Genomic DNA, 21,689 nt, shown 5'->3' on the forward strand with positions numbered 1-21,689 from the left:
GACGCCTGTCACACATGAGTAGGTGTTTACTGAGTGATGTTCAGGCGCAGGGAAGCCCCGCGTGTGCGCAGCCAGCCGGGAAAACGGGGTCACTGCTGTCCGCTGCCATTACCTCCCCAATCTCTAAGCTGTGCTGTTCAGGCGATCATTGAGGCGCAGATGTGACCGGCGCAGACTGCGGTGTCTCCACCAATGCACCCCTGGTGAATTCTATAGGTGCTGCGTCCTCTCCAGGAAACGCTTCACCCCCTGCAAGTGCAGACAGCTCCCGATATCTCAGATGTAATATATATAATCAGCAAGTTCTCAGCCATAAGATTGCGGTCTACTGCATCTATTAGCGCCTCCTCTATAGGTCCCAGATTGACCAGCGATGGCTCAGGCTCCTCAGAGCTCAGATATCTGCTGCAGACATTCTCCACCCTCCCAACATACAAACGCTTGACTCATCTTAGCCTCCCAGGTTTCACCTTCCTTCTCCTCCTTCTCCTCCTCCCCCTCCTCCTCCTCCTCGCTCCTCTGGCCTTTTTCTCTTCTAGGCTCCTCTGGCCTTTTTCTCCTTCAGCCTCCTCTGGCCTTTTTCTCTTCTAGGCTCATCTGGCCTTTTTCTCCTTCAGCCTCCTCTGGCCTTCTTTTCCTCTGGGTTCTTCTGGCCTCCTCTGGCCTTTTCTCCTCTGGGCTCCTCTGGCCTTTTTCTCCTCCTCTGGCCTTTTTCTCCTCCTCTAGGTTCTTCTGGCCTTTTTCTCCTCCTCTGGGCTCCTCTGGCCTTTTTCTCCTCCTCTGGGCTCCTCTGGCCTTTTTCTCCTCCTCTGGGCTTCTCTGGCCTTTTTCTCCTCCTCTGGGCTCCTCTGGCCTTTTTCTCCTCCTCCTGGGCTTCTCTGGCCTTTTTCTCCTCCTCTGGGCTCCTCTGGCCTTTTTCTCCTCCTCTGGGCTTCTCTGGCCTTTTTCTCCTCCTCTGGGCTCCTCTGGCCTTTTTCTCCTCCTCTGGGCTTCTCTGGCCTTTTTCTCCTCCTCTGGGCTCCTCTGGCCTTTTTCTCCTCCTCCTGGGCTTCTCTGGCCTTTTTCTCCTCCTCTAGGCTCCTCTGGCCTTTTTCTCTTCTAGGCTCCTCTGGCCTTTTTCTCCTCCTCTAGGCTCCTCTGGCCTTTTTCTCCTCCTCTAGGCTCCTCTGGCCTTTTTCTCTTCTAGGCTCCTCTGGCCTTTTTCTCCTTCAGCCTCCTCTGGCCTTTTTCTCTTCTAGGCTCATCTGGCCTTTTTCTCCTTCAGCCTCCTCTGGCCTTCTTTTCCTCTGGGTTCTTCTGGCCTCCTCTGGCCTTTTCTCCTCTGGGCTCCTCTGGCCTTTTTCTCCTCCTCTGGCCTTTTTCTCCTCCTCTAGGCTCTTCTGGCCTTTTTCTCCTCCTCTGGCCTTTTTCTCCTCCTCTGGGCTCCTCTGGCCTTTTTCTCCTCCTCTGGGCTCCTCTGGCCTTTTTCTCCTCCTCTGGGCTTCTCTGGCCTTTTTCTCCTCCTCTGGGCTCCTCTGGCCTTTTTCTCCTCCTCCTGGGCTTCTCTGGCCTTTTTCTCCTCCTCTGGGCTCCTCTGGCCTTTTTCTCCTCCTCTGGGCTTCTCTGGCCTTTTTCTCCTCCTCTGGGCTCCTCTGGCCTTTTTCTCCTCCTCTGGGCTCCTCTGGCCTTTTTCTCCTCCTCTGGGCTTCTCTGGCCTTTTTCTCCTCCTCTGGGCTCCTCTGGCCTTTTTCTCCTCCTCCTGGGCTTCTCTGGCCTTTTTCTCCTCCTCTGGGGTCCTCTGGCCTTTTTCTCCTCCTCTGGGCTTCTCTGGCCTTTTTCTCCTCCTCTGGGCTTCTCTGGCCATTTTCTCATCTGGGCTCCTCTGGCCATTTTCTCCTCTGGGCTCCTCTGGCCATTTTCTCCTCTGGGCTCCTCTGGCCATTTTCTCCTCTGGGCTCCTCTGGCCATTTTCTCCTCTGGGCTCCTCTGGCCTTTTTCTCCTCTGGGCTCCTCTGGCCTTTTTCTCCTCTGGGCTCCTCTGGCCTTTTTCTCCTCTGGGCTCCTCTGGCCTTTTTCTCCTCTGGGCTCCTCTGGCCTTTTTCTCCTCCTCTAGGCTCCTCTGGCCTTTTTCTCCTCTGGGCTCCTCTGGCCTTTTTCTCCTCTGGGCTCCTCTGGCCTTTTTTCTCCTCTGGGCTCCTCTGGCCTTTTTTCTCCTCCGGGCTCCTCTGGCCTTTTTTCTCCTCCGGGCTCCTCTGGCCCTTTTCTCCTCTGGGCTCCTCTAGGCTCCTCTGGCCTTTTTCTCCTCCTCTAGGCTCCTCTGGCCTTCTCCTCCTCCTCTTCTTCTAGGCTCCTCTGGTCTTTTTCTCCTCTGGGCTCCTCTGGTCTTTTTCTCCTCTGGGCTCCTCTGGCCTTTTTTCTCCTCCGGGCTCCTCTGGCCCTTTTCTCCTCTGGGCTCCTCTAGGCTCCTCTGGCCTTTTTCTCCTCCTCTAGGCTCCTCTGGCCTTTTTCTCCTCCTCCTAGGCTCCTCTGGCCTTTTTCTCCTCCTCCTAGGCTCCTCTGGCCTTTTTCTCCTCCTCCTAGGCTCCTCTGGCCTTTTTCTCCTCCTCTAGGCTCCTCTGGCCTTTTTCTCCTCCTCCTAGGCTCCTCTGGCCTTTTTCTCCTCCTCCTAGGCTCCTCTGGCCTTTTTCTCCTCCTCTAGGCTCCTCTGGCCTTTTTCTCCTCCTCTAGGCTCCTCTGGCCTTTTTTATCCTCTGGGCTCCTCTGGCCTTTTTCTCCTCCTCTAGGCTCCTCTGGCCTTTTTTATCCTCTGGGCTCCTCTGGCCTTTTTTATCCTCTGGGCTCCTCTGGCCTTTTTCTCCTCTGGGCTCCTCTAGGCTCCTCTGGCCTTTTTCTCCTCCTCTAGGCTCCTCTGGCCTTTTTCTCCTCCTCCTAGGCTCCTCTGGCCTTTTTCTCCTCCTCCTAGGCTCCTCTGGCCTATTTCTCCTCCTCTAGGCTCCTCTGGCCTTTTTCTCCTCCTCTAGGCTCCTCTGGCCTTTTTTATCCTCTGGGCTCCTCTGGCCTTTTTTATCCTCTGGGCTCCTCTGGCCTTTTTCTCCTCTGGGCTCCTCTAGGCTCCTCTGGCCTTTTTCTCCTCCTCTAGGCTCCTCTGGCCTTTTTCTCCTCCTCTAGGCTCCTCTGGTCTTTTTTCTCCTCTGGGCTCCTCTGGCCTTTTTTATCCTCTGGGCTCCTCTGGCCTTTTTTATCCTCTGGGCTCCTCTGGCCTTTTTCTCCTCTGGGCTCCTCTAGGCTCCTCTGGCCTTTTTCTCCTCCTCTAGGCTCCTCTGGCCTTTTTCTCCTCCTCCTAGGCTCCTCTGGCCTTTTTCTCCTCCTCTAGGCTCCTCTGGCCTTCTCCTCCTCCTCTTCTTCTAGGCTCCTCTGGCCTCTCCTGGCCTTGGTGGTGTGCCTATAAAATATTCTGGCGACCTGTGTGCTTTTGACTGGTTTGTGTGATTAATCTTGCTCCTATCTGTGGATTAGAGGACCTCACGCAGCGCAGATTGATGGGATTGCAGTGTAGAGGAGAATCTGTGGATTTATTGATGACGCTGATGGTAAAAGCTGAGACACGGACCAGATACTGATGAGATGAGCATGAAACCGCTCATCCTGCTTTTTCGTACATGAAAAGTGGCTGATGTGTGAATGAGGCCCACTGCAGGAAGGTTGTACAACCCGCCAGACTTCGGACCCGATCCTTCACCCGCTGCTTTGTGGCGCACCGCCTTTGACGCCGGATGTCTTGGTACGGTTGGATTTTGGAGTTGCTCTGAAGGGGTTAACACGGATGGATCGGTCTCTTCGCCATCCGCTGTGTGATTACCCTTATTATTTAATAGCGAGGCGCGATCATTTGCCGTGAGACCACGCGGCGTACAAGCTCTCAGCCACCCAGGGACAAAAAAAATAGTGCGGCAGCCGTTAGAAGCGCCACCTCCCCGGAGCCCCTCGGGACGGCTTTTTACAGCTACCTGGGGCCGCTTTCAAAGGAGTGAGACTCATTCTTGAAAGGCTCGAAAAGAGCAAAGGCAGGCGGTAATGAGAGGCTGTGATCCGCCGCGTATCAAAGTGCCATGTTTTTTCTTTAAGTCTCTTTTCCCGTCAGCGACTCCCCGAGGTCTGATCCCCCCTTTCTATAGTGGGAATGGATCGCCCGCTGCTTAGATTGCATCTCATTCTCTATCATTTTGTGTCATTTAGACATCCGGATCAGTGGCGGGGGATCAGTGGCGGGAGGACAGCGCAGCGCGGACTGTTTGTGCTGCCTCTGATGTGTTATTTAATGGCTCTCGGCCTAGCTGGGGACCTGTACGAGAGGCTGGTGGGTAATAGCCTCCCCCCAGGGCCCATATCCCCCCGACACTGCCCTACATAACCGCCTAGGACACATCCGCTGCCGGATCGCCCCATTCTTTCTTTCCATTCACCTTTGGTGTAATTTGCTGCCGCCATTAGGTCTGGATACATTGACGATTTGTTTTTCCTGTTGCCTCCTTTATTAGCTTATTTAGGACATTGATCTAGTGCTGGTGATAAGAAGTGGGAGCGCATTAATGTAGAAAGTGCCGCCCCACGTAATATAAAGCGCACAGGCGGGATATGTGCTGCAATAATGCGGGAGAAGGACACAATGTGTCCACTAATCCAACAGTAGTCAGCGATGTTACATTCTGCACATGGCGGCTGCATACGGCAGTATACACCGTGTATATATCGCAGTATATACGGCGATATACTTTATATACAACGGTATACACTGTGCATATACGGCGGTATACATTATATATGGCGGTATACATTATATATGGCGGTATACACTATGTATATACGGCGGTATACATTATATATGGCTGTATACGCTGTGTATATATGGCGGTATACATTATATATGGCGGTATACACTGTGTATATACGGCAGCATATACTATGTATATATGGCGGTATACACTGTGTATATACGGCAGCATACACTATGTATATATGGCGGTATACACTGTGTATATACGTCAGCATACACTATGTATATACGCCGGTATACACTGTGTATATAGGGCAGCATACACTATGTATATATGGCGGTATACACTGTGTATATACGGCAGCATACACTATGTATATATGGCGGTATACACTGTGTATATAGGGCAGCATACACTATGTATATACGGCGGTATACACTGTGTATATAGGGCAGCATACACTATGTATATACGGCGGTATACACTGTGTATATAGGGCAGCATACACTATGTATATATGGCGGTATACACTGTGTATATAGGGCAGCATACACTATGTATATATGGCGGTATACACTGTGTATATAGGGCAGCATACACTATGTATATATGGCGGTATACACTGTGTATATACGGCAGCATACACTATGTATATATGGCGGTATACACTGTGTATATAGGGCAGCATACACTATGTATATACGGCGGTATACACTGTGTATATAGGGCAGCATACACTATGTATATACGGCGGTATACACTGTGTATATAGGGCAGCATACACTATGTATATACGGCGGTATACACTGTGTATATAGGGCAGCATACACTATGTATATATGGCGGTATACACTGTGTATATACGGCAGCATATACTATGTATATATGGCGGTATACACTGTGTATATACGGCAGCATACACTATGTATATATGGCGGTATACACTGTGTATATAGGGCAGCATACACTATGTATATACGGCGGTATACACTGTGTATATAGGGCAGCATACACTATGTATATATGGCGGTATACACTGTGTATATACGGCAGCATACACTATGTATATATGGCGGTATACACTGTGTATATAGGGCAGCATACACTATGTATATACGGCGGTATACACTGTGTATATAGGGCAGCATACACTATGTATATATGGCGGTATACACTGTGTATATACGGCAGCATACACTATGTATATATGGCGGTATACACTGTGTATATAGGGCAGCATACACTATGTATATATGGCGGTATACACTGTGTATATAGGGCAGCATACACTATGTATATATGGCGGTATACACTGTGTATATACGGCAGCATACACTATGTATATATGGCGGTATACACTGTGTATATAGGGCAGCATACACTATGTATATACGGCGGTATACACTGTGTATATAGGGCAGCATACACTATGTATATATGGCGGTATACACTGTGTATATAGGGCAGCATACACTATGTATATACGGCGGTATACACTGTGTATATAGGGCAGCATACACTATGTATATACGGCGGTATACACTGTGTATATAGGGCAGCATACACTATGTATATACGGCGGTATACACTGTAGGACAGTGCAGTAGTCCTGGTATCTAGGAGCCCCTGGACCGTGGAGGTTTCGGCTTGAATTATGGGACAGAAATGATGAAGAAGCAGAATAAGACGAGGAGTTGGGAGTTGTCGGAGAATCGGCAGATTTTCTATATTCTCAGCCGCAGCAAAACCAAAGCAACAACACTAATATTTGCTACTTGCTTCATCATTCCGAAAGGTGCGGGATCTTGTGGATCCATTGTCGCCTTTATTCTGAAAGGTCCGAGGTCTTGTGGATTCATTGTCGCCTTCATTTTGAAAGGTCCTAGATCTTGTGGATTCATTGTCGCCTTTATTCTGAAAGGTCCCGAATCATGTGGATCTATTGTCGCCTTTATTCTAAAAGGTCTGGGATCTTGTGGGTCCATTGTCGCCTCTATTCTGAATGGTTTGGGATCTTGTGGATCCATTGTCGCCTTCTGGGCTGTCAGGATCCAGATTCTGATTTTGAGATTCCCTGATTGGGTTCCAGACTCTGAACCGATTTTCTCCACTGTGATCCCTTGGACCCCATAGATCCCTTGTGTGATTGGTGCCGGGATCATCCGGAGCGAGGATTATAGGGCGATATGTGCAGTACATTACACTGTGCCGCAATGTGAGGCCGGCTGGATCTAAATCCGTATAATAATCCCCCTGCGAGACCCCCCGCGCCCCCCCCCCCCCCCCGCGCCCCTCCTCGCGCCCCCTGTGATCCTGAATATCTGGCAGCTTAGCAGTGGAGTGCTAATGGTCTGTCACACTGTATCCTCCGCTATCTCTGTAGTAATTAGTCTGGTGAAGGATCCCCCTCCTCCCTGTCCTATTCTCTATCCTTCCTACCCCCCACCCTCCAAGCCTTTTCTTCTGCTTGCTGGGAAAATCAGGCAGCGGTTGACACCGTTTCCAAGACAACGGAATTTGGGACTATTGAGAAGGTCTGAAGCTAATCCAGTGCCAGTGATCAGACAGAAGTGCCCGGGCTGTTAGCGCCCGCAAGGCGTCGCGGGGACATCAGAGGCGCGGGCGGCACGGTCCTGTGCAGTGGTGATCCGCGCCGGTGGTGCCGGATCCGAGGACTTTGCCATTATTCTCCGTACGGACAGAACGATACAATGTAGCAACATCTGTAACATTACAAAAATTACATTGGATGGTTTTGTTTTTTTGTTGTCTCCTGATTGTTGATGACATTTCCGTTGGTGACAACCGATCTCCGTGAGCGCGGCGGCGGCGGCCCGTGGGGCCCGGTCCAGCTCCATGTATGAACCAATTATCATCCGGACGCGGAATACCACTGATTGACAGACTGCGCTAAAGCCGGGCGGATGATTGACAGCTGCCGCCGGAGCATCTCCTGATGATGACGGGTCGGGGCTTCACACTGATTAGGAATAATATAACGTAATGAAGGCGATTTGTCACCGTGATTGATCAGCGGCTGCGAAGTATTAGGAAGGTGAAGTATCATCCCCCGACACCTCCCAGCCGTATAATCCCGTCCCATACAGCCAGAAGTGAGGAACCGGCTTCACTATCCCTGGTGGACAATCGGCTACTACAATCTATCCAGTCCTGTCTGCCAGGAAGAGCTGAAAGAGGAACGGTGTCTGCCAGGAAGAACTGAAAGAGGGACGGCATCTGCCAGGAAGAGCTGAAAGAGGGACGGCATCAGCCAGAAAGAGCTGAAAGAGGGACTGCGTCTGCCAGAAAGAGCTGAAAGAGGGACTGCGTCTGCCAGGAAGAGCTGAAAGAGGGACTGCGTCTGCCAGGAAGAGCTGAAAGAGGGACGGCGTCTGCCAGGAAGAGCTGAAAGAGGGACTGCGTCTGCCAGGAAGAGCTGAAAGAGGGACTGCGTCTGCCAGGAAGAGCTGAAAGAGGGACGGCGTCTGCCAGGAAGAGCTGAAAGAGGGACGGCGTCTGCCAGGAAGAGCCGAAAGGAGAACAGTTTCTGAGCTGAAAGAGGGACGGGCGGAGCATTTGACTCCTTAATATGGCTGGTGCGTGGATCTAGTGTCAGTGTCGGACTCAGGCCCACCAGTAACATTGACCCTGGGACCTCTATATAATACTGGCTCGTGTGTAAAATGCTGAGCTGCCTCCATTATATGTAGTGTATTTGCCAACTGCTTTTTGTGTTGGGGGGTAAGTGACTGCAGAGGGGCCCCCCGGGGGATTCCCCCGCTGTCCTGTGGGCCAGTCCCAGCATTGGCGGTAGTGATTGAGGGTCTCTATGACATATCAGAATGTAACGTGGCATAGATGACTGCTGCGCTCCGGTGTAGGGGGCCAGCACCCCGTGTGGCGCAGGACGCTCGCTCACGTCTCTCGCTGAAGCGCGGCATTATACTTAACATGCTAATCCCTGCCTGACCGGAGCGGCGTGTCGGGGGAGCGGCGTGTCGGGGGAGCGGCGTGTCGGGGGAGCGGCTTCCCGGCTTTACCATGCTAATATTATTTGGCATTTCAGCAGCTCTGTGCAGCGCAAATTGCATAAGGAGCCGCGGCGTCCCCGGGAGTCAGGAAAGTAATATCCTCATCTGATTTATGGATTAACTGTGAAGCCCTGAGAGGAGGGGACGGCTGCGGCGCGGGGGACGGCGACCTTGTCATTTAGCGCTGCCGTTGTTCGTGGCGTTATATAAGCCGCTGAATATTTATAAACCCGTGCTGCCTCTGAATCCGTGCGTCGGCTCGACCAGGTGACGGAGGCCATGATAGCTTGTATTTGTGCCAATGAGGCGCCAGTGACCCGCGGGAGCTCGGTGTCCCGTCATAGACTGGCGGCTCCCAATGACCCAGATAGGAGTCGCGTACGGAAAGCGAGAGGACGCGGTTATCACCGCCAACCAGTGCCATTAGGAATCCGCTGCGGATGGACAATCCCTTTAACTGGACATTGATGTAAACCTATAAACGATCGGCAGATCCACAAACGTGATCCACTGCGGAGCATTGCCACCGCTGATACATTGTTCCGAAGCCTCAGCTGTGAGACGCTCTAATGACGGGCGGCTGGGGACACATTTTTGCGTCTTTTCGGCCAGTTGATGGACCCCACTTCCAGGCAATGTGGCGCGGCACCTCCCGGGTGCAGATACGGTGGCAGCAGCGGCGGAGGTGAAAGGTCACACGGTGTCGCACGCTGGCGGCAAAACGGCTCCGCATGGCTCCGCGCCAAATCTGAAGCCATACAATCAATCTCTCGCCTCTCGCACAAAAAAGAAGGCTGACATCTGTGAGCGGCAGCTGGCAGCGAGATGCGGAGGAAAGGCGCCCGCTTCATCTTCCTTTTCTTCCTCCGCTCCGGAGCAGGTTGCACTGTCATTAATCGTATAATTAGGTAATTATCACTGTACTGCAGAAAAGACCCTAATTGCAGAGATGGCTTCTCGCTCCTTGTCTGCCAGGCTGGGGGGTGCAGGGGGTGCGCGCCGCGCCTGGATCTGGGACAGCGGTGCGTGCAGGGTGGTGCATTAAGTGACTGCGAGCAACCATCCAGCTGTTTCCCCTCCATCTAGTGAAGACCACCTGGATCCCGCGTCCCCTGCGGCCTCAACACTGGACCCTGGGCCCAAACCATGCAAGCAAATTACTGGGGGCAGACTGCCGTTCACCCCCAGTTATCTCCTACCCCCTCCCCTCCGGCTGATGGGGGCAGTCGCTCCGCCATGGCCCTCCGGCTGATGGGGGCAGTCGCTCCGCCAGGACCCTCCGGCTGATGGGGGCAGTCGCTCCGCCAGGTACCTCCGGCTGATGGGGGCAGTCGCTCCGCCAGGTACCTCTGGCTGATGGGGGCAGTCGCTCCGCCAGGTACCTCCGGCTGATGGGGCAGTCGCTCCGCCAGGTACCTCCGGCTGATGGGGGCAGTCGCTCCGCCAGGTACCTCCGGCTGATGGGGGCAGTCGCTCCGCCAGGTACCTCCGGCTGATGGGGGCAGTCGCTCCGCCAGGTACCTCCGGCTGATGGGGGCAGTCGCTCCGCCAGGTACCTCCGGCTGATGGGGGCAGTCGCTCCGCCAGGTACCTCCGGCTGATGGGGGCAGTCGCTCCGCCATGGCCCTCCGGCTGATGGGGGCAGTCGCTCCGCCAGGACCCTCCGGCTGATGGGGGCAGTCGCTCCGCCAGGTACCTCCGGCTGATGGGGGCAGTCGCTCCGCCAGGTACCTCCGGCTGATGGGGGCAGTCGCTCCGCCAGGTACCTCCGGCTGATGGGGGCAGTCGCTCCGCCAGGTACCTCCGGCTGATGGGGCAGTCGCTCCGCCAGGTACCTCCGGCTGATGGGGCAGTCGCTCCGCCAGGTACCTCCGGCTGATGGGGGCAGTCGCTCCGCCAGGTACCTCCGGCTGATGGGGGCAGTCGCTCCGCCAGGTACCTCCGGCTGATGGGGCAGTTGCTCCGCCATGGCCCTCCGGCTGATGGGGCAGTCGCTCCGCCAGGGCCCTCCGGCTAATAGGTTTCCACCGTTTCATGAAAGTAAGTTTTAGTATACTTTTTTTTTTTTTTTTACTTCCAGGAGATCTCTGCTTGCTGTGAGTGAATAACAGCTGAATTATAGCCCGCTGCATCATGTTGGAGGTGATGAATCGGAGTCATGGTGGGTGGCACTGATGCCCCTGGCACTCTCCAGGAGACTGCGGCTTCTCGCCCTCCTCTTGATGGTACAATCTGATCACCACCTCTACAGACAATGGCCTCTTGTCAGGGGCCGGATGCTGAACCCTGCGGGCTCCATGGCTCGGGGCCCATCCTGCTGGATGCACATTTTGCAGGCTTTGTGCATGGCCCATGTGCCAGATCCTCTGGGGTATTGACTATCAGGAATGATGATGCTGCACTGCAGGGGTTAAGTCGGGCCTCTGTGACTGTGCAGGGGTTAAGGTAGGCCTCTTTGGCTGTGAAGCTGCGGCACTGCATGGGTTAAGTCTGTCCTCTGTGGCTGTGGGGCTGCAGGGGTTAATTCCATCCTCTATGGCGCTGCGGGGGTTAAGTCCGTCCTCTGTGGCGCTGCGGGGGTTAAGTCCGTCCTCTGTGGCGCTGCGGGGGTTAAGTCCGTCCTCTGTGGCGCTGCGGGGGTTAAGTCCGTCCTCTGTGGCGCTGCGGGGGTTAAGTCCGTCCTCTGTGGCGCTGCGGGGGTTAAGTCCGTCCTCTGTGGCGCTGCGGGGGTTAAGTCCGTCCTCTGTGGCGCTGCGGGGGTTAAGTCCGTCCTCTGTGGCGCTGCGGGGGTTAAGTCCGTCCTCTGTGGCGCTGCGGGGGTTAAGTCCGTCCTCTGTGGCGCTGCGGGGGTTAAGTCCGTCCTCTGTGGCGCTGCGGGGGTTAAGTCCGTCCTCTGTGGCGCTGCGGGGGTTAAGTCCGTCCTCTGTGGCGCTGCGGGGGTTAAGTCCGTCCTCTGTGGCGCTGCGGGGGTTAAGTCCGTCCTCTGTGGCGCTGCGGGGGTTAAGTCCGTCCTCTGTGGCGCTGCGGGGGTTAAGTCCGTCCTCTGTGGCGCTGCGGGGGTTAAGTCCGTCCTCTGTGGCGCTGCGGGGGTTAAGTCCGTCCTCTGTGGCGCTGCGGGGGTTAAGTCCGTCCTCTGTGGCGCTGCGGGGGTTAAGTCCGTCCTCTGTGGCGCTGCGGGGGTTAAGTCCGTCCTCTGTGGCGCTGCGGGGGTTAAGTCCGTCCTCTGTGGCGCTGCGGGGGTTAAGTCCGTCCTCTGTGGCGCTGCGGGGGTTAAGTCCGTCCTCTGTGGCGCTGCGGGGGTTAAGTCCGTCCTCTGTGGCGCTGCGGGGGTTAAGTCCGTCCTCTGTGGCGCTGCGGGGGTTAAGTCCGTCCTCTGTGGCGCTGCGGGGGTTAAGTCCGTCCTCTGTGGCGCTGCGGGGGTTAAGTCCGTCCTCTGTGGCGCTGCGGGGGTTAAGTCCGTCCTCTGTGGCGCTGCGGGGGTTAAGTCCGTCCTCTGTGGCGCTGCGGGGGTTAAGTCCGTCCTCTGTGGCGCTGCGGGGGTTAAGTCCGTCCTCTGTGGCGCTGCGGGGGTTAAGTCCGTCCTCTGTGGCGCTGCGGGGGTTAAGTCCGTCCTCTGTGGCGCTGCGGGGGTTAAGTCCGTCCTCTGTGGCGCTGCGGGGGTTAAGTCCGTCCTCTGTGGCGCTGCGGGGGTTAAGTCCGTCCTCTGTGGCGCTGCGGGGGTTAAGTCCGTCCTCTGTGGCGCTGCGGGGGTTAAGTCCGTCCTCTGTGGCGCTGCGGGGGTTAAGTCCGTCCTCTGTGGCGCTGCGGGGGTTAAGTCCGTCCTCTGTGGCGCTGCGGGGGTTAAGTCCGTCCTCTGTGGCGCTGCGGGGGTTAAGTCCGTCCTCTGTGGCGCTGCGGGGGTTAAGTCCGTCCTCTGTGGCGCTGCGGGGGTTAAGTCCGTCCTCTGTGGCGCTGCGGGGGTTAAGTCCGTCCTCTGTGGCGCTGCGGGGTTTCGTCCGTCCTCTGTGGCGCTGCAGGGGTTACGTCCTCCGTGGCGCTGCAGGGGTTACCTCCATCCTCCGTGGCGCTGCAGGGGTTACGTCCTCCGTGGCGCTGCAGGGGTTACGTCCTCCGTGGCGCTGCAGGGGTTACGTCCTCCGTGGCGCTGCAGGGGTTACGTCCTCCGTGGCGCTGCAGGGGTTACGTCCTCCGTGGCGCTGCAGGGGTTACGTCCTCCGTGGCGCTGCAGGGGTTACGTCCTCCGTGGCGCTGCAGGGGTTACGTCCTCCGTGGCGCTGCAGAGGTTACGTCCTCCGTGGTGCTGCAGGGGTTACGTCCTCCGTGGCGCTGCAGGGGTTACGTCCGTCCTCTGTGGAGCTGCAGGGGTTACGTCCTCTGTGGAGCTGCAGGGGTTACCTCCGTCCTCCGTGGTGCTGCAGGGGTTACCTCCGTCCTCCGTGGTGCTGCAGGGGTTACCTCCGTCCTCCGTGGCGCTGCAGGGGTTACGTCCTCAGTGGCGCTGCAGGGGTTACCTCTGTCCTCTGTGGTGCTGCAGGGGTTACGTCCGTCCTCCGTGGCGCTGCAGGGGTTACCTCCGTCCTCCGTGGCGCTGCATGGGTTACGTCCTCCGTGGCGCTGCAGGGGTTACCTCCGTCCTCCGTGGCGCTGCAGGGGTTACGTCCTCCGTGGCGCTGCAGGGGTTACGTCCTCCGTGGCGCTGCAGGGGTTACGTCCTCCGTGGCGCTGCAGGGGTTACCTCCATCCTCCGTGGCGCTGCAGGGGTTACGTCCTCCGTGGCGCTGCAGGGGTTACGTCCGTCCTCCGTGGCGCTGCAGGGGTTACCTCCGTCCTCCGTGGCGCTGCAGGGGTTACCTCCGTCCTCCGTGGCGCTGCAGGGGTTACCTCTGTCCTCCGTGGCGCTGCAGGGGTTACCTCCGTCCTCCGTGGCGCTGCAGGGGTTACCTCCGTCCTCCGTGGCGCTGCAGGGGTTACGTCCTCCGTGGCGCTGCAGGGGTTACCTCTGTCCTCCGTGGCGCTGCAGGGGTTACGTCCGTCCTCCGTGGTGCTGCAGGGGTTACGTCCGTCCTCCGTGGCGCTGCATGGGTTACGTCCTCAGTGGCTGCGCGGCTGCTGGCGCCTGTGGCTTGATTTACAGCAGGAGATAATGGCGCACCGTCTGCTGGATTCCTGCGCTGAGGAGCGGCGGCCGCCAGGCACAGGAGTCACAGGCTGCATCTCCTGATGTGTGGGAACCGCTGGAGATGAGCAGGACCCCCACATCCTCAGCACAGGGGGTCCCGGCCCCATTACTGGGGCTGATTACACAATGCAGACATACCTCATTAATCACAGAGCGCGGCTGTCAGTGAATGGAACATTCGCAGGTTTCCATAGATTGGATCGGATTGATACAATTGTATCTGATGCAGACGATCCTGTGCGCTACGCGGCCGGACTGATACATTGTAGCAAACTCTCAGCAGTGGCGCGCCGTGTGCTGCAGATGTACCCGCCGTGCAGTCACCTGTCCCCGGCGGACGTTGCGGGGGCTGTGACGCTGCGCTCCGTCCTGTCAGTCTCCCGCGTCCCCTGCGGCGCAGACTTGGATTAATTAGCTCTTTGGATACCGTGACACGGGGGCAGGATCCGCGTGAACCTCCACCGGTGCAATATCACTCAGCCGCCAGGGGTCCGCGCTCCCCGGCCGCGCTGACGCTGACATTTGCAGAGCGTAAAAATTCAATTAATTCCAGGAGGCAGATTAAATAGGAGCGAATTTTAATAATTTGCAGTAAAGTCTGAAGATTACTAGAGGCGAAGGGAGTGAAATTACACGCGGATGACAGTGTTTTGGCACAGATAGGCAGGACGAAGACAATTAATCTAATTATTCCCGTTGCTGGGGAATATGGTGGGTGGTGGTGGCGCCTGTCACACCGATGCTTCAGAAATCTCTGCGTCCGGTGGAACCGAGCCCAAATGTGCGTCGGCTGTGGATGAAGATGGGGCCGAGGGGGCCCAACACAAACATCCGGCAATGTACATAGGCATCGGCTGTGGATGAAGATGGGGCGGAGGGGGCCCAACGCAAATATCCGGCAATATGCATCGGCTGTGGATGAAGATGGGGCGGAGGGGGCCCAACGCAAATATCCGGCAATATGCATCGGCTGTGGATGAAGATGGGGCGGAGGGGGCCCAACGCAAACATACAGCCCCAATGTGCACCGGCATCGGCTGTGAATGAAGATGGGGCAGAGGCGGCCCAGGGCAAACATCCGGCAATGTGCACCGGCATCGGCTGTGAATGAAGATGGGGCAGAGGCGGCCCAGGGCAAACATCCGGCAATGTGCACCGGCATCGGCTGTGAATGAAGATGGGGCAGAGGCGGCCCAGGGCAAACATCTGGCAATGTGCATCGGCTGTGAATGAAGATGGGGCAGAGGCGGCCCAGGGCAAACATCCGGCAATGTGCACCGGCATCGGCTGTGGATGAAGATGGGGAAGAGGGGCCCAACGCAAACATCTGGCAATGTGCACCGGCTGTGGATGAAGAAAGGGCAGAGGGGGCCCAACGCAAACATCCAGCCCCAATGTGCACCGGCATCGGCTGTGAATGAAGATGGGGCGGAGGTGGCCCAGGGTAAACATCCGGCAATGTGTACCGGCATTGGCTGTGGATGAAGATGGGGCAGAGGGGGCCCAACGCAAACATCCGGCAGTGTGCACCAGCATCGGCTGTGGATGAAGATGGGGGCCAAGGTAAAACATTCCGCAATGTGCACCGGCTGGAGATGAAGATGGGGCGGAGGCCCCTTGTCAGTTATTAATCCCCCATTGCTGAGATTTTGAGCCACTTCCCAATATTTTGAGGCGGGTCCAACACATCCGGGATGGGGCCTGTGGCCTCTGTCTATTGGTCTGGTGTCATTGGGCCTCATATATCCCGCTGCTCCTGTAGTCGTTCGTATACCGAGGGCGGATGGTCACTACCCTAGCTGTTTGTAACCAGGGCACAGGGGCTTGGTGGAACCTTTTCCTTACACATGGCTTTTTCCTGACGCTGGTATTCGCCCGCGGCTTTTTCCTGACGCCGGTGTTTGCCCGTGGCTTTTTCCTGTTGCTGGTGTTTGCCCGTGGCTTTTTCCTGACGCTGGTGTTCACCTGCGGCTTTTTCCTGACGCTGGTGTTCACCTGCAGCTTTTTCCTGACTCTGGTGTTTGCCCGCGGCTTTTTCCTGACGCTGGTGTTCGCCCGCGGCTTTTTCCTGGCGCTGGTGTTCGCCTGTGACTTTTTCCTGACTCTGGTGTTCGCCTGCGGCTTTTTCCTGACTCTGGTGTTCGCCCGCGGCTTTTTCCTGACGCTGGTGTTCGCCCGCGGCTTTTTCCTGGCGCTGGTGTTCGCCCGTGGCTTTTTGCTGGCGCTGGTGTTCGCCCGCGGCTTTTTCCTGACGCTGGTGTTCGCCCGCGGCTTTTTCCTGACTCTGGTGTTCGCCCGCTGCTTTTTCCTGGCACTGGTGTTTGCCCGCGGCTTTTTCCTGACTCTGGTGTTCGCCCGTGACTTTTTCCTGTCGCTGGTGTTCGCCCGCTGCTTTTTCCTGTCGCTGGTGTTCGCCCGCTGCTTTTTCCTGACTCTGGTGTTCGCCCGCTGCTTTTTCCTGACTCTGGTGTTCGCCCGCGGCTTTTTCCTGACTCTGGTGTTCGCCCGCTGCTTTTTCCTGGCACTGGTGTTTGCCCGCGGCTTTTTCCTGACTCTGGTGTTCGCCCGCGGCTTTTTCCTGACTCTGGTGTTTGCCCGCGGCTTTTTCCTGACTCTGGTGTTTGCCCGCGGCTTTTTCCTGACGCTGGTGTTTGCCCGCGGCTTTTTCCTGTCGCTGGTGTTCGCCCGTGGCTTTTTCCTGACTCTGGTGTTCGCCCGCGGCTTTTTCCTGACTCTGGTGTTCGCCCGCGGCTTTTTCCTGACTCTGGTGTTTGCCCGCGGCTTTTTCCTGACTCTGGTGTTTGCCCGCGGCTTTTTCCTGACGCTGGTGTTTGCCCGCGGCTTTTTCCTGTCGCTGGTGTTCGCCCGTGGCTTTTTCCTGACTCTGGTGTTTGCCCGCGGCTTTTTCCTGGCGCTGGTGTTCGCCCGCGGCTTTTTCCTGGCGCTGGTGTTCGCCCGCGGCTTTTTCCTGACGCTGGTGTTCGCCCGCGGCTTTTTCCTGACGCTGGTGTTCGCCCGCGGCTTTTTCCTGACGCTGGTGTTCGCCCGCGGCTTTTTCCTGGCGCTGGTGTTCGCCCGCGGCTTTTTCCTGGCGCTGGTGTTCGCCCGCGGCTTTTTCCTGGCGCTGGTGTTCGCCCGCTGCTTTTTCCTGACTCTGGTGTTTGCCCGCGGCTTTTTCCTGACTCTGGTGTTCGCCCGCGGCTTTTTCCTGACTCTGGTGTTTGCCCGCGGTTTTTTCCTGGCGCTGGTGTTCGCCCGCGGCTTTTTCCTGACTCTGGTGTTCGCCCGCGGCTTTTTCCTGACTCTGGTGTTCGCCCGCGGCTTTTTCCTGACTCTGGTGTTTGCCCGCGGCTTTTTCCTGACTCTGGTGTTCGCCCGCGGCTTTTTCCTGGCGCTGGTGTTCGCCCGCGGCTTTTTCCTGGCGCTGGTGTTCGCCCGCGGCTTTTTCCTGGCGCTGGTGTTCGCCCGCAGCTTTTTCCTGGCGCTGGTGTTCGCCCGCGGCTTTTTCCTGACTGTGTTCGCCCGCGGCTTTTTCCTGACTCTGGTGTTCGCCCGCGGCTTTTTCCTGACTCTGGTGTTCGCCCGCGGCTTTTTCCTGACTCTGGTGTTTGCCCGCGGCTTTTTCCTGACTCTGGTGTTCGCCCGCGGCTTTTTCCTGGCGCTGGTGTTCGCCCGCGGCTTTTTCCTGGCGCTGGTGTTCGCCCGCGGCTTTTTCCTGACGCTGGTGTTCGCCCGCGGCTTTTTCCTGACGCTGGTGTTCGCCCGCGGCTTTTTCCTGACTGTGTTCGCCCGCGGCTCGGCTGTTGGTTGCAGCGGTGTAGATCGGCGTGGGTTTAATGATGGATTGGGATCAGGGCTATTATTAGTGGGTCTGGTCTGTGCCGCCTCCAGCACCCTCCTCCCCGGAGGCCCGGCCGGCGGTGCGCTCTGCTCAGTCACTCCTAATTACCCTGATATCTTCAGGCCCATCGTTTTCCGCCTCATCTGGCGCTCTGTGGAGACCCCGTGGACTCAGCGGACGTGTCCTCTGCCCGGTCTCGCCAGCTGGGCGTCATCTGACCCGCACCGCCTCCTACCAGCTCCTGTCCTTTCTTGTGGCATGCAGGGTCGCCCATTGGGCACGGCAGCGGGGATCTGGCTGGCAGCGCCGGCATATGGTTGGCAGGCTGAAGGTTTGGCTGCAGCTGTAAATGTGGCTCTCGGTGCCAAGTATCCGGTGCCCTCTGCTCGGCATGTGGCTGCAGTTAACTCCTTCAGGGGAGGATTCTCTTGCCTGTGTAGTTGGTGAATGTGGGTGCGGGGCTGTGACTGGCACATTTTGGGCTAGTAAATGCCATGCATACCTGGATGTTGTAGTGCACACAGCCCTCGTGTATGATTGCCATGTTCTTGGCCGTGCTGATGGGGTTAAATGTTACCTGTGCCGGCCCGGTGCCCACAGATCCCTCCTGGCAGAGGCTCCGCCATTGCAGATGGGCAGATTGGCTTATTCCTGTAGCTGGTTAACCCCTGAAGCCCCGGCCCGGGTGGAGGGGGAGGCTGACAAGCTGCGAGCACTTTCCCGTGCCGGTCGTCAGACACCTGTCACTGCCCCGCAGGCACAACGTGGCCCGAGCTGCTGCAGAGCGACACGTCCCTGAGGACACGGGAGCCAAACACCTGCCGCGTCCTGACCCGCGCGTCCCCTGCGGCGGGCGCCTGATGTCATGTTCTGCGCTCGTCCCCTGATATGTGAAATATGTGGATCTGGTGGAAATATCGAGCGCTGCTGTATACGTGTCTGCGAATACCTGGGCCAGGTCACGGGAGCTTGCACTTTACTACTTTGCAGATTGTTACTCCTGATCAATATTGCACACATGAACTACAAGTCCCAGCATCCCATCACAGTCCTACAGCAGAAGTGACTGCGCCCCCAGGTCATATGATGGGGCGTAACTGGAAGCCCATGGGCCCCAATGCAGCAGCTCCAGCGGGGCCCCAAGTATTGCAAGTCTTTAATAGCATTGGTCTTTTCATATAGGCTAAAGGGACTTGGAGACCCCCAGGCTCCAGGTCCGGGTGTGATTACAGCCCCCATTATTACCCATTATGGCTACAGCCCGGGTCTCCTGGAGTAGGGGTCTCTGTACCCCACACCTCCTCCTAGAAGCTCCTGGTGAAGGGGTCTCCGCACCTCCTCCTAGAAGCTCCTGGAGTAGGGGTCTCCGCACCTCCTCCTAGAAGCTCCTGATGTAGGGGTCTCCGCACCTCCTCCTAGAAGCTCCTGATGTAGGGGTCTCCACACCCCGCACCACCTCCTAGAAGCTCCTGGAGTAGGGGTCTCCGCACCTCCTCCTAGAACCTCCTGATGTAGGGGTCTCTGTACCTCCTCCTAGAAGCTCCTGGTGTAGGGGTCTCCGCACCTCCTCCTAGAAGCTCCTGGTGAAGGGGTCTCCGCACCTCCTCCTAAAAGCTCTTGATGTAGGGGTCTCCGCACCTCCTCCTAGAAGCTCCTGGTGTAGGTGTCTCCGCACCTCCTCCTAGAAGCTCCTGGTGAAGGGGTCTCCGCACCTCCTCCTAAAAGCTCTTGATGTAGGGGTCTCCGCACCTCCTCCTAGAAGCTCCTGGTGTAGGGGTCTCCTCACCTCCTCCTAGAAGCTCCAGGTGAAGGGGTCTCCGCACCTCCTCCTAAAAGCTCCTGATGTGGGGGTCTCCGCACCTCCTCCTAGAAGCTCCTGATGTAGGGGTCTCCGCACCTCCTCCTAGAAGCTCCTGATGTAGGGGTCTCCGCACCTCCTCCTAGAAGCTCCTGATGTAGGGGTCTCCGCACTTCTTCCTAGAAGCTCCTGGTGAAGGGGTCTCCGCACCTCCTCCTAGAAGCTCCTGATGTAGGGGTCTCCGCACCTCCTCCTAGAATCTCCTGGACTTGGGGTCTCCGCACCTCCTCCTAGAAGCTCCTGATGTAGTAGGGGTCTCCGCACCTCCTCCTAGAAGCTCCTGATGTAGGGGTCTCCGCACCTCCTCCTAGAAGCTCCTGATGTAGGGGTCTCCGCACTTCTTCCTAGAAGCTCCTGGTGAAGGGGTCTCCGCACCTCCTCCTAGAAGCTCCTGATGTAGGGGTCTCCGCACCTCCTCCTAGAATCTCCTGGACTTGGGGTCTCCGCACCTCCTCCTAGAAGCTCCTGATGTAGGGGTCTCCGCACCTCCTCCTAGAAGCTCCTGATGTAGGGGTCTCCGCACCTCCTCCTAGAATCTCCTGGACTTGGGGTCTCCGCACCTCCTCCTAGAAGCTCCTGATGTAGGGGTCTCCGCACCTCCTCCTAGAAGCTCCTGATGTAGGGGTCTCCGCACCTCCTCCTAGAAGCTCCTGATGTAGGGGTCTCCGCACTTCTTCCTAGAAGCTCCTGGTGAAGGGGTCTCCGCACCTCCTCCTAGAAGCTCCTGATCGCAGTGGGTTCCTTGTCCCCTTCCTTCCGTCTGTGTATAACTCCTCGTCTGCGGAGACCCTCTTAACCCCGATCATAGCCCCCCGTGTCGGGAGGAATCCTGCTTTTGTGGACGTGACGTGCGGATTGTAGGCAGATGGCGGCCGTATCGGGAGGATGGAAATACAGGCACCAATCTTGCTATTTGCCAATGTTAATTTCGTATCCGGCAGTAAAGCCTCTTGTGCCAGCGGTGCCATCTGTGCCGCAGCCGTCAGGCTGATGGGGAACTGTGCGGTCATGCGGGGGTCCCAGCGTCTGTATCAGGCCTCCTTCTGTATCTGAGGGGCCCCTCACCGCCCCTCCCCCGTCATCTCTGCGGTCCACTTCTAAGGAAGAGGGCAGATTGTGCCGGCGCTCCACATTGCACAAGTTTCCTGTGTTGCAGTCGCCCGGCTGGAGGGGACCGCAAGCGTTTGTAGGGGGCACGTCCATGGCTGATGCTGCGCAGGACGCCAGCGTATAATTAGCTATTTCCACAGAACCTGAACGGTATATACTGTATGTCTGCACTGTATCGTATAGTGATCAGACCGACCATGGGGAGCGATGCCCCCGACCACGGGGAGCGATGCCCCCGACCACGGGGAGCGATGCCCCGATCACTGAGAGCGATGCCCCCGACCATGGGGAGCGATGCCCCGACCATGGGGAGCGATGCCCCCGACCATGGGGAGCGATGCCCCGACCATGGGGAGCGATTGCCCCGACCATGGGGAGCGATGCCCCCGACCATGGGGAGCGATGCCCCCGACCATGGGGAGCGATGCCCCGACCATGGGGAGCGATGCCCCCGATCACTGAGAGCGATACCCCCGATCAATGGGAGCGATGCCCCCGACCATGGGGAGCGATGCCCCGACCATGGGGAGCGATGCCCCCGATCACTGAGAGCCATGCCCCGATGCTAATCAGGCAATACAGAGCGTGTGTGTCCTCCAGCACTGGGCTCATTAGGTGGAGGTGACTGAGCGTGTGTGTCCTCCAGCACTCGGCTCATTAGGTGGAGGTGAATAAGCGTGTGTGTCCTCCAGCACTCGGCTCATTAGGTGGAGGTGGCTGAGCGTGTATGTCCTCCAGCACTCTGCTCATTAGGTGGAGGTGACTGAGCGTGTGTGTCCTCCAGCACTCATCTCAGTAGATGGAGGTGGCTGAGCGTGTGTGTCCTCCAGCACTCGGCTCATTAGGTGGAGGTAGCTGAGCGTGTGTGTCCTCCAGCACTCGGCTCATTAGGTGGAGGTGGCTGAGCGTGTGTCCT

General features: G+C 57.2%; 1 protein-coding gene across 5 annotated transcripts in view; it reads left to right on the forward strand.

Annotated features, from left to right (window-relative positions):
* The window catches only part of GSE1 (Gse1 coiled-coil protein), a 226,928-nt gene that overhangs the window by 102,520 nt on the left and 102,719 nt on the right, over nt 1-21,689 (forward strand). The gene's annotated exons all lie outside the window — the stretch shown is intronic.

Source organism: Anomaloglossus baeobatrachus, chromosome 10 (assembly GCF_048569485.1).
Source record: "Anomaloglossus baeobatrachus isolate aAnoBae1 chromosome 10, aAnoBae1.hap1, whole genome shotgun sequence".
Taxonomy (NCBI): Eukaryota; Metazoa; Chordata; class Amphibia; order Anura; family Aromobatidae; genus Anomaloglossus; species Anomaloglossus baeobatrachus.